Source organism: Petaurus breviceps, unplaced genomic scaffold (genome assembly GCF_028583685.1).
Source record: "Petaurus breviceps papuanus isolate PSGF00001 unplaced genomic scaffold, PetGlider_PUasm1.0 174, whole genome shotgun sequence".
Classification (NCBI taxonomy): Eukaryota; Metazoa; Chordata; class Mammalia; order Diprotodontia; family Petauridae; genus Petaurus; species Petaurus breviceps.
The window spans coordinates 35770554-35780573 of record NW_027185761.1 but is presented as its reverse complement, the minus strand read 5'-3'; the positions used below and the strand labels follow the sequence as shown (position 1 = coordinate 35780573).

Sequence of the window (10020 nt, the reverse complement as noted above, 5' to 3'; positions counted from 1 at the left end):
AAACAAGCCTCCCCCACCCCAGGCTTCAGGTGCACATTAGCCTAGGGGCAGGGAAGACCTTTAAATCTGCATTTCCATTACATTCGGCCCCAAGATCTTTCATGCCCATAGCATAGACAATTTACTTTTAAATTAGCTCTGAACATTTCTTAGGTCACATTTTCAAAATACAGAACTAACCGTTACCAAAGTGGCCACAGGCCCTTAAACAGACACAAAGTACATAGCATTATCACCATTATCACTTCAGTTCAAAACAAGAGTTCAAATAAAGTTCTAGGGGGAGGGGAGTGTCCTTCCCCTCACAGGGCTCCAGCCCCAGCTTCCAAGCACAGAGAGGGGGCTGGGCAACAAAACCAACAAGGTGGGGTCCCTGGGGATCCAAGGCACTTCATCCCACCCACCATAGTCACAAGTCCATCCTCCCCCTGGGTCCCAAACTGTGGGAAGCAGCCAGGAAACACACTCAGTGCCCCTGCTTTGCTGCTCAGTTCTTATCTTTTCCAGTGGCTGAATTCTGAACTCCTGGGCTCCTTCTCCTCCCGCAGGCGGCAGCCGCTCCTGGCTTCTGCCCAGGTCCCGATGCAGGCAGCTCACCATTCCCGCTCTCAGCTCAGCGAAGTCTGCAGGAAGGCCACTCTTCTCTCCTGGTCCATGGCTCCACAGAGTCACAGCTACCACAACTGGGAAACAAACAATTATCCCAGCCCCCATACTTTCCTTTTACTCTGCAGATCCTGCTCACAGCGCCATTTTGTAGCAGCAAGCACCCCAAGCGTCCTCAGGGTTTGCAGCTACCACAGGTTCTTGGATCTGCTTTGTTAAAGGAAAGCAACTCAAAATGGGTTAACAAGCTTACTTTAATCAGTCAGACATATATCATTTACCTTGTTCAGGAGAAAAGGTCAGCACCCTGAACCTCAAAGTATACAGGCATAATTATCAAGACAGAAACATCAAGTAGACAGATTTCCAAACTGTCCAACCATTACATCCATACCCAGTCAACATCTGGGTTTCCACATTCTGGGTTTTTCAAAGCCGGGGGACTCTCAACAACGGCTTCCCAGAATTCAGATCAAATCACAGAATACTTCTCAAAGTGAGTCCCAAAACAAAGCTACACATCAGGGCTTATATAGCCTTCTCCTGGCTCAGAGAATGTAACAACCTTATTGACTCACTGGCCAATCAAGAAGTATCTACTGAAAAACAAGCCTCCCCCACCCCAGGCTTCAGGTGCACATTAGCCTAGGGACAGGGAAGATCTTTAAATCTGCATTTCCATTACAGACTGTTGTTGTGGTAGTGCCATCCCCAGCCTCTTCATTTGTGTTATTGACAACATCCTGAGCTAGCCTGGCACTAATGTTTCTGTATTTGTCTTTCAAGTAAATTGATTTTGCAACAGTCACACTGTCTTTTGTTATGTTGGGACTTCCCCAATTCTGTTCAATGATCACAGTTCTTCTCTTTGGTGCCATAGTAATGGCAACCACATCAGCTAAAAGATCTACACCTTGAAGCATTAAGGTTTGGACATCTGCTCCAAATTTGATGTCTTTAACATAAGCACGTGTCAGCCGGGGGCTAGTGCCCTACTGGCCTTATGTGATGAAGGATTGTAGACAACCAGAGTATATCTGCAAGGGAAGGCAGACAAGAGCATGAAGCAGATCTACAGCAATGAGTGAGGGATCACCTAAATCTATTTTTAAGGAATTGTTTTATTCAATGAACTTTTATACATCTTTTCCCACTTGACCTATTCCTCTCCTTAATAAGTTGCTCTCTTCAGTAAGTTTATGTGACTTTTTACCATTAGGTCAATTCTATTTTTTAAGAAGTTATTGTTTTCAGTATATTTTTATCTCTTTAACCAAGCTAATAATTCTCTTTTTATAATTCTCTTGCATCACTCCAGTTTTTTTTCCCATATTTTTTCTTCCACCACTCTTATCTCTTTCTTTACCTCTGCCAGGAAATTTTGTTATTCTTGCATCTAATTAGCATTTTTCTTTGAGGATTTCCTTGTAGCTATTCACATACTGTTGTCTTCTTCTGAATTTTTGTCTTGCTCTTCCCTGCCATGATAGTAGCTTTTTATGTTCCAGTTCTTTTCCTCTTTACTCACTTTTCCAACCTATTTCTTGATTTTGAACTTTATGTTAAAATTGGTCTTTCCTCACCTGGGGTAGGGAAGCAGTGTCTAAGATTAGGCTATTTCATGATGCTATTTTCAAGACTATTTCAAGGTTTCTGTAAGTTTTTGGTGCTTCCAAAGTGGTGTGATCTGGGGAGGTGTGGTCACAGCCCCACTGATAGGAGACTGATTTTTATGCAGAAAGGGCCGCTGTTCTATTGCAGCCACAAGTGCTTGCTAGTGCTCCTGTCCACATTGGAACTACAACTAGGCCTCCTGTTCCTTTGTGACTGACCACAAGCACTCTGTTTTTTTTTTTCTGACACTAAAACAAAGAACTGCTTATGAGCAATAAAATTACCAAGGAGCTCCAGATACTACATCCAGTGCCAGGGAACAGACCTCTGTAATCCCTTTCTGATCAGTTGTCTGTCATCCTTAATGTCTCTGGGCTGAGAGCTCCTGAAACTACTAGTGCTGCTATCACAGACTTTTCCAAGAGCCATGAATGGTGGCACACTGTGCCAGAGCCTAGCCTGCATTCCCAGATCTCTCCTGTGAAGCATCTGCATTGTCTTAGATTGCAAAATGCTTTAATTTGACCTCTTGGTTTGTCCCTCTATGATTTGAGTTGAGGCATGATTTTAGGGTAGTTTGGAGGTAAATGTTGGGAGATTTCTGCTGTGTTACTGACTTTATTCTGCCTCTAAATTTTTAAATTTTTAGTGTAAGCATTTATGCCTTGGGGATCAATAAATTCTGCAAATAGTGGTTTTGCTTAGTGTTTTATTTATTGTATAAATTTAAGAAAGTAATGGAGAAACATTAATAATGTAGATTAACCATAAATGTGTTTCATGGATATACTTTTTAGTTGTGTTTCAGAAAGCCAGCATTAGGGGTGGTTAGGTAGTGCAGTGAATATAGCACTGGCCCTAGAGTCAGGAGGACCTGAGTTCAAATCTGGCCTCAGACACTTAACACAAAACTAGCTGTGTGACCTTGGGCAAGTCACTTAACCTTGATTTCCCTACCTTCCTTCCTCCAAAAAAAAAAGAAAGCCAGTATTAACATTTATCAGGACACCTCTGAAATTATTTCTAAGACAATTAAAATGAACACATCAAGGGTCAGACTCCTACTAAATAGAAGAGCCATGAATAAAAGTCATTTTCTTTGATATTAATCTGGCATAATTTCCTCTGTCCTAGTCTTGTTTGCTGTTTTGTTTTCCCCTTCTCTCCCCACTCCATCCACTCTCAAATCACATATACAAATACTTTTTTTTTTGCTGTTTTTTTGGTCCCTCAGTTTTTTTTTTACCTTAAAAATAAGTGAGTCAAGATGGATAGTATTATGGATAAAGTCTGGGACTTGGTTTTAGGAAGATCTGAGGTTAAATTCTGGCTCAAGCACATTGGATCTGTGTGTGATCCCTGGCAAGTCAGTTAATCTCTCTTAGTCTTAATTTCCTCAGCTGCAAATTGAGGATAAAAGTAGCACCAACTTTACAGGGCTGTTAAGAGAATCAAATGATACATAAAATTCTTTGCAAACTATAAAACACTATATAAAGGCTAACTATCATTATTCTTAAATGTTTTCAAAGGCCTTTTCTAGTATTCTGTTATTCTATGAGAATAGCAAATAAACATCAGTGATGATATTCAAAGCCTATATATACAAGTTTTCCATTCAGTAGGTTTCACATTAAAAAAAAACACAACTGTTTGAACAGACCTCCTCAATGACTCACATTTCTAAGTGTGAGTTGTCAGAGTGCAGAAATGTGGAAGGTAGCTTTCTGAGGTTAATTTAGCAAAGGACATGGATTTATTTCACCTGTTTTGAATAGAGCTCTTAGCAGGAGAAGATAATTCCCCTCATTTATCTTGACTTTCTACCTCCAATCTGCAAATTGAGCAAGAGATGAGATGATTAGAAACCAAGTTCACTCTCCTAATTTTCTGAACAGTGTCTGCTGGGATGTTTTTCACTTTAAAAAAAAAATAGCTAATGGGAAGAAAAGTTCACAGAATGCCATTGTATAAAACCATGAACTTGGTGTGAACAGAAAAAAAGAGGTGGGGGGGGATTTGTAACACAAGGAAACTTGATGGGGCTCTCTGTTCAAATTTGCCAATAAACAGACACTATTTGCCTCAATAAAACTAGATGAATATCAACTCTAAGTCAGAAATGTTAACAGGTCTGAAACTCACAGCATTACTTGACCATTTCTATGCAAATTATCCATATTAATTTTATGTAGATTAGAAACAACTCTTGAAATGAGAAAAGTGGCTATAAAAATGTCCAGTTGTCAACAATCTCTGTGCTTTTCAGTAGAGCAGATGGTGCCTCCTGAATCTGTGAACAGAAGGATGATCCCCCTAGCTCTTTCTTCCTGTCAAGATATTGGACACTCGTAATGAAAATTTTACCTTGTTTGTGGCTTCATTCTTGTTCTATCTTCTCTCATGTAGACATTCAGAAGTGATTATGAAACAAAACACATTCCTGTATTAGGGAAAACTGAAGAAGACTGCTGGATTCAAATGAAAGGCTCCTCATTTATTGTATGCATAGCTCAGGAAGAAAAGCTCAATGGGACATTTCATAGATACTCCCAGCAACATGAAAATATTTGTTTCACTGGTGGGAACTTATGTGACTGGAGTTGACAAGAATCATTCATCACAAAGCAGCATCCAATGAAGGGAAAGCATTTCATGCCAGTGAAAATTTGACACTCATTAACACCATAGGATACACTGGGAGAAAAAAAAATATCACTTAGAAATTATATTTGTAGCAAACTTTCATGTATCCAGAATGATTGTGAAGAGACACATTTTAGAAGCATTTGTCCATTTGGGAGTCCTACCACAACCCTGCAACCCAAACTGAGACCTCTCCATCTGTGACTTACTAAACCCCAAGGCACTGTTTGCATTTCAGAGAGGTTAAGTGATTTACCTTGAGTTGCACAGATAGTAAGTCTCCAAGACAGAATTTGAACCCAAGTCTTCCTGTTTCCAAACATAATTCTCTATCCACTAGGCTCCCTTCATTCATTTAATTTAAAATAAGTCCATATTTTTTGATTTGGTATTTTCCTGTATATCAGTTCCCCTTTATCTTGGGGGAAAACAATTGTAAGTACCCCCCCAAAAAAAGAATCAACACTGAACCTATTCTGAACAAGTTAACTTTAGTGATTCAGAAGACCCTAAAGAATCTATAGTCTTAAGGAAAACACAGACTAACACAGATCCTTCAAGTTTTGATATCAATCTAAAATTGAAATACGACAATCCAAAACAAATCTGGTTTGAATTTCTCCCTTTGTTTCAGGGTAAATGTCTCTTTACTGTAAGTATCATATATTTTTACAAAGGTGTCTTAAACAGGCATTTCTTTGATTCTAGCTAACTTTTACCTGTGCTCATTTTTATCTTTTGCTGATATAATTCTCTATATTATTCAATCAATTATAGCAATTAATTGTTAGATTACAATATCACAATCTTCGTGGGTGTCTATGATATAAATCAGTCTTTATATGAAGAATAAGAAATGGAAAATTGTAAATTCTTTCACTGAGATGTCTATTGCCGCAAAAGACTCATTTCTAGTTGTAAATACTAATGAATAACATTGGTAAGAGAAATCTATTAATGAACTTTGATGAGTTTAGTTTCCATACTTTGGGGGATTTTTTGAACAATCTGGAATTCCTAAAGCTCAGTTCTGTAGAAACCTCTGTTATTCTCATGACCTCTAGGGTGCAGATTCTTCACTGTTTGGAGATCATGGACCCCTTTGAAAGTCTGGTGAAACATATTGACCCCTTCACAGAACAATATTTTTAAATTCATCAAATAAATGCAAATTATTACTAATATTTCAAAGGAAATCAATTATAGTGAAACATATGCATATATATATATGTGTGTGTGTGTGTATATGTATACATGAATGTATGGCATGTATATCTACAGAGATAACTAGATGGCTCAGTGGATAGAACATTGCTTCTGGAGTCAGGAAGTCCTAAATTCATGATGCAACCATTTTGAAGAGCAATTTGGAACTATGCCCAAAGGGTTACAAAACTGTGCATATATTTGGACCAGTAATATTACTACTAGGTCTGTATCCCAAAGATATTTTTTTAAAAGGGAAAAGGACCAATTTGTATTGAAATAGCTATATCAGCTCTTTTGGTGGTGGCAAAGGATTGAAATTGAAGGAATGCTCATTAATTGGGAAATGACTGAGCAAGTTGTGGTATGTAAATTTGATGGTATACTATAGTGTTATAAGAAATGACAAGCAGAATGATTTCAGAAAAAACAGAAAAAACTTACCAAAATGATTCAAAGTGAAATGAGCAGAACCAGGTGATCATTGTACATAGTAATAGCTATATTGTATGATGCCCAGCTGTTAATGACTTAGCTATTCTCAACAATACAATGATATAAGACACTTCCAAAAGACTCAAGATGAAATATACTACCTGCCTCCAGAGAAAGAACTGATAGAGTCCGAATGCGAATTACAGCATGGTGTTTTTCACTTTCTTAACTTTCTTTTTTTTTCTCTCTGGTTTCTTTCACAATATGACTAATATGGCAATATTTTATATGATTCCACATTTATAACATTTATCTAATTGCTTGCCATCTCAAAGAATGAGGAGGCAAGAAAAGAAGGGGTAGAAATTGGAACTCAAAATTTTTTTAAAAGAATTAAATTTTTTCTTACATGTTATCGAAAATAAAATATTTTAAAAGGAAGAGTTCAAATTTGGTCTTAGACACCTATTAGCAGTGTGACCCTTGGGCAATTCACTGTTTGCTTTAATCCACTGGAGAAGGAAAATACTCCTTTATATTTGACAATAAGACCCCATGAAGAGTATTGGCATGCTATAGTCCATGGGGTCAAGAAGAATCTTACACGACTGAACCACTGACCAATAACAAAAAAGTACATATTTTTACAGTCAAATTTCTAGTTTTAATGAAATTTATCCACAGGTGTCTTGGGGGTTCCACAAACTCCAAATTAAGAATAAACAGTCTAGGATAAAACAGACTCCTCTGAAGGATATGTCAATACCGTGCAATCTGGTTCCAGTCTATCTATCCAAATTGAGTTAACATTTTTTCTTGCATGAACTCTGTACACTAGACAAAATGGTCTACTTACATAACCTAGGCACAACATTCCATTTCCTATGTGTATATTTTTTCAGAGACTATGCCCCATTTAAAAAAAAATAACACCCTCATCATTCTGTAGAGTGAGCTTTAAGACTTGGCTCATGAGTTGCCTCCTCCTTTGTCTTTTGTGATTAGCTGTCCTGTCCTCTTTTATTTTTTTCTGTAATTACTTTATCTTTTCCTTATATATACTTATTTGTACATAAGCGATGTCGTCTCAGCGGACAATAAGCTCCTTGTGGACAGTAAATGTCATTTTGTCTTTGTATGCCCAAAGCCTACCTATCATTGCTTGTTAATTCTGGGAACAAATATAACTCTCCTCTTTGGTATTTACTTCACAATCGTATCACAATCTAACTGTAATGTTATAATACACACTTAATAAATACTCAGAGAGCTAAGATAGCAACTGTAAAATAACTTGGTAACAAGAGAAAATGAAGAAATATTGCATCAAAGACATACCAAAAGGATTTAAAACATATGACTTAACCTTAAATATACTTGGGTTTATATTCATAATAAAATAGCTCACATTGGTTGAGACCAGGCTTTGCAAGGAGCTTTCTCATATAATATCTCATTTTAACTTTACAATGTCCTTATGAAATAAGCAAGAAATGAATGAATTTGGAGAATTTTGTTAGTCATGCATAGGATAATATATATATATATATACATACATATATATATATATATATATACATATATATATATATATATGGCCAAAAGATCAGGACTTAACCTCAATTCAGTTACATTTAAGGAACACAATAATTTAAAGCATTAATAAGCATATAGTTATCACTATGACTAAATAATATAATGTACTGTTAATGGGGATTTGAAGATCTTCCCTCCCTCTTGTACTGGCAATCAACAGGTACTTTGCACCTTGTTTAAAGTTTCTGAATATATAAAGTATTAATATCCAGAACTTGCGAATCCCACAGTGGGAAGAAGTTGCTGATATTACAGGAAGGGGTGGAAAAGGGAGGAGCTAATACCACATATAAGGAAAAGCCCAAGCTAGAGAGCCAGAATTGCTGAGAGAGAGAACTGCCAGGATCCTGAGAAATTCTGAGAACTGCTATGAATTGAGAACAGAATGGAGTACAGAACATGTGGTGACAGAACAGAGAACTGAGAACTTAAAACTGAGAACTGAACTGAGAATTGAGAAGAACTGAGAAGAAAATTGAGAAGAAATGAGAAATGAGAAAAGAGGAGACCTGGGAGGAAGAATGATTGTGGTGCTGGTACTTTCTCTTCATGTTTTGATATGACTTTGTCAGATTTGTCTGTTGATAGAGGACATTGCTGTTGTTACAGAAGCCCTGGGAACTTACTGCTGGTTTAGAAGCCTCAAAAGAGGATTTTATTGTTGTATATTTACAGAAATCCTGGAGGAGAGTCTTACTGACATTTTCAGAGGTCTTGGGACTATACTGATAATTTATGTTGATTCCTCAGACCTTGTTGTTGGGTCTATGTTGATTTCACAGGCAGAAAGTGAATTGATGAGGATGTGGGCAATGTGAATGACTGTTATTGTGGCTTTATTGAGCTTTGTCTTCCCAGGAACAGAAACTGTGAAGGACTTGAGGTGGACTAGACACAATGAGTTTCAATATGAAACAGGGACTGCACAAGGAGCTAGACAAGGAACTGAGAGCTGTCTGCCTTTGAACTCAGGTGACAGTTGGATAGATTCAGGCAGGATCTGGGACCATGGAAGCTGAGAGCCTGCCTTAAGTTAAGATGAAAAGTCCTCTCCTTGAGTATTTAATGCAAACAGAGAAGATCATGTTTTTCTGTGGCATAGGGGTAGAGACCCTTACATCTAGATGTTTGAGTTAAGGACTTTTCAAATTGAAAAGAAAGAAAACTTTTTGATTGAAGAGATTAAGACAATCTGAATTAGAGAGAGAACTCTGAACTTTGTACTTTGTGAATGAATGACTAAATGATTGAGTTACTAAATAACTGGGTTACTACGTGAATATACTTTGTTTAAAACTATCTGACTACTATGGTGAAAACTATGTGGCCATTTTAGTGACAAGTTGTTATGCCAAAACATTGTGAATGCTGTACTTTGATTTTTGTGAATGTTTTGTCTTACTTTTTTTCTAAACAGAGAGTTCACTATACTGTGTAATCAGACAATTGAAGCTGTTCATAGCAACAGTCCTCTGGAAAGCTGCTCATTCTTGGCTTTACATATCATAACTCAAGCAATAAACTTGGAACTTTTTACTTTAATATCAAAATTGTTTACTTTGGTCCATATTTATGGTTTCACTTGTATGGGTAGCTAGCCCATGAGGAAACTCTCTATCAATGAACATTGGTGAGCCTTCCACAATATGTGTGTACATATGTGTGTGTGTATAGATAGATATAGATAGATAAATAGATAGATAGATGATAGATAGATAGATAGATACACATATATATTCATCTTTCCATGTAGAAATGTAAAGAGTTCAACTTTAATAAGTCCCTTATGATATCTCTTTCTTTAGATTCTTATATTTGATGATCAAATTTTCTATTCAGCTCTGTTCTTTCCCTTAAAAATGCTTGAAAGTCCTCTATTACTTTGGAAGTCCATTTCCCCCAGAAGGATTATACTCA

At 37.0% G+C, this 10020-nt stretch overlaps 1 protein-coding gene and 1 pseudogene across 1 annotated transcript in view; one reads left to right on the top strand and one right to left on the bottom strand.

Annotated features, from left to right (window-relative positions):
* LOC138158354 (60 kDa heat shock protein, mitochondrial pseudogene) overlaps window positions 1-2091 on the bottom strand; it is a 3999-nt pseudogene extending 1908 nt beyond the window's left edge.
* CNTN6 (contactin 6) overlaps window positions 1-10020 on the top strand; it is a 517724-nt gene that overhangs the window by 10250 nt on the left and 497454 nt on the right. The window lies entirely within an intron of this gene.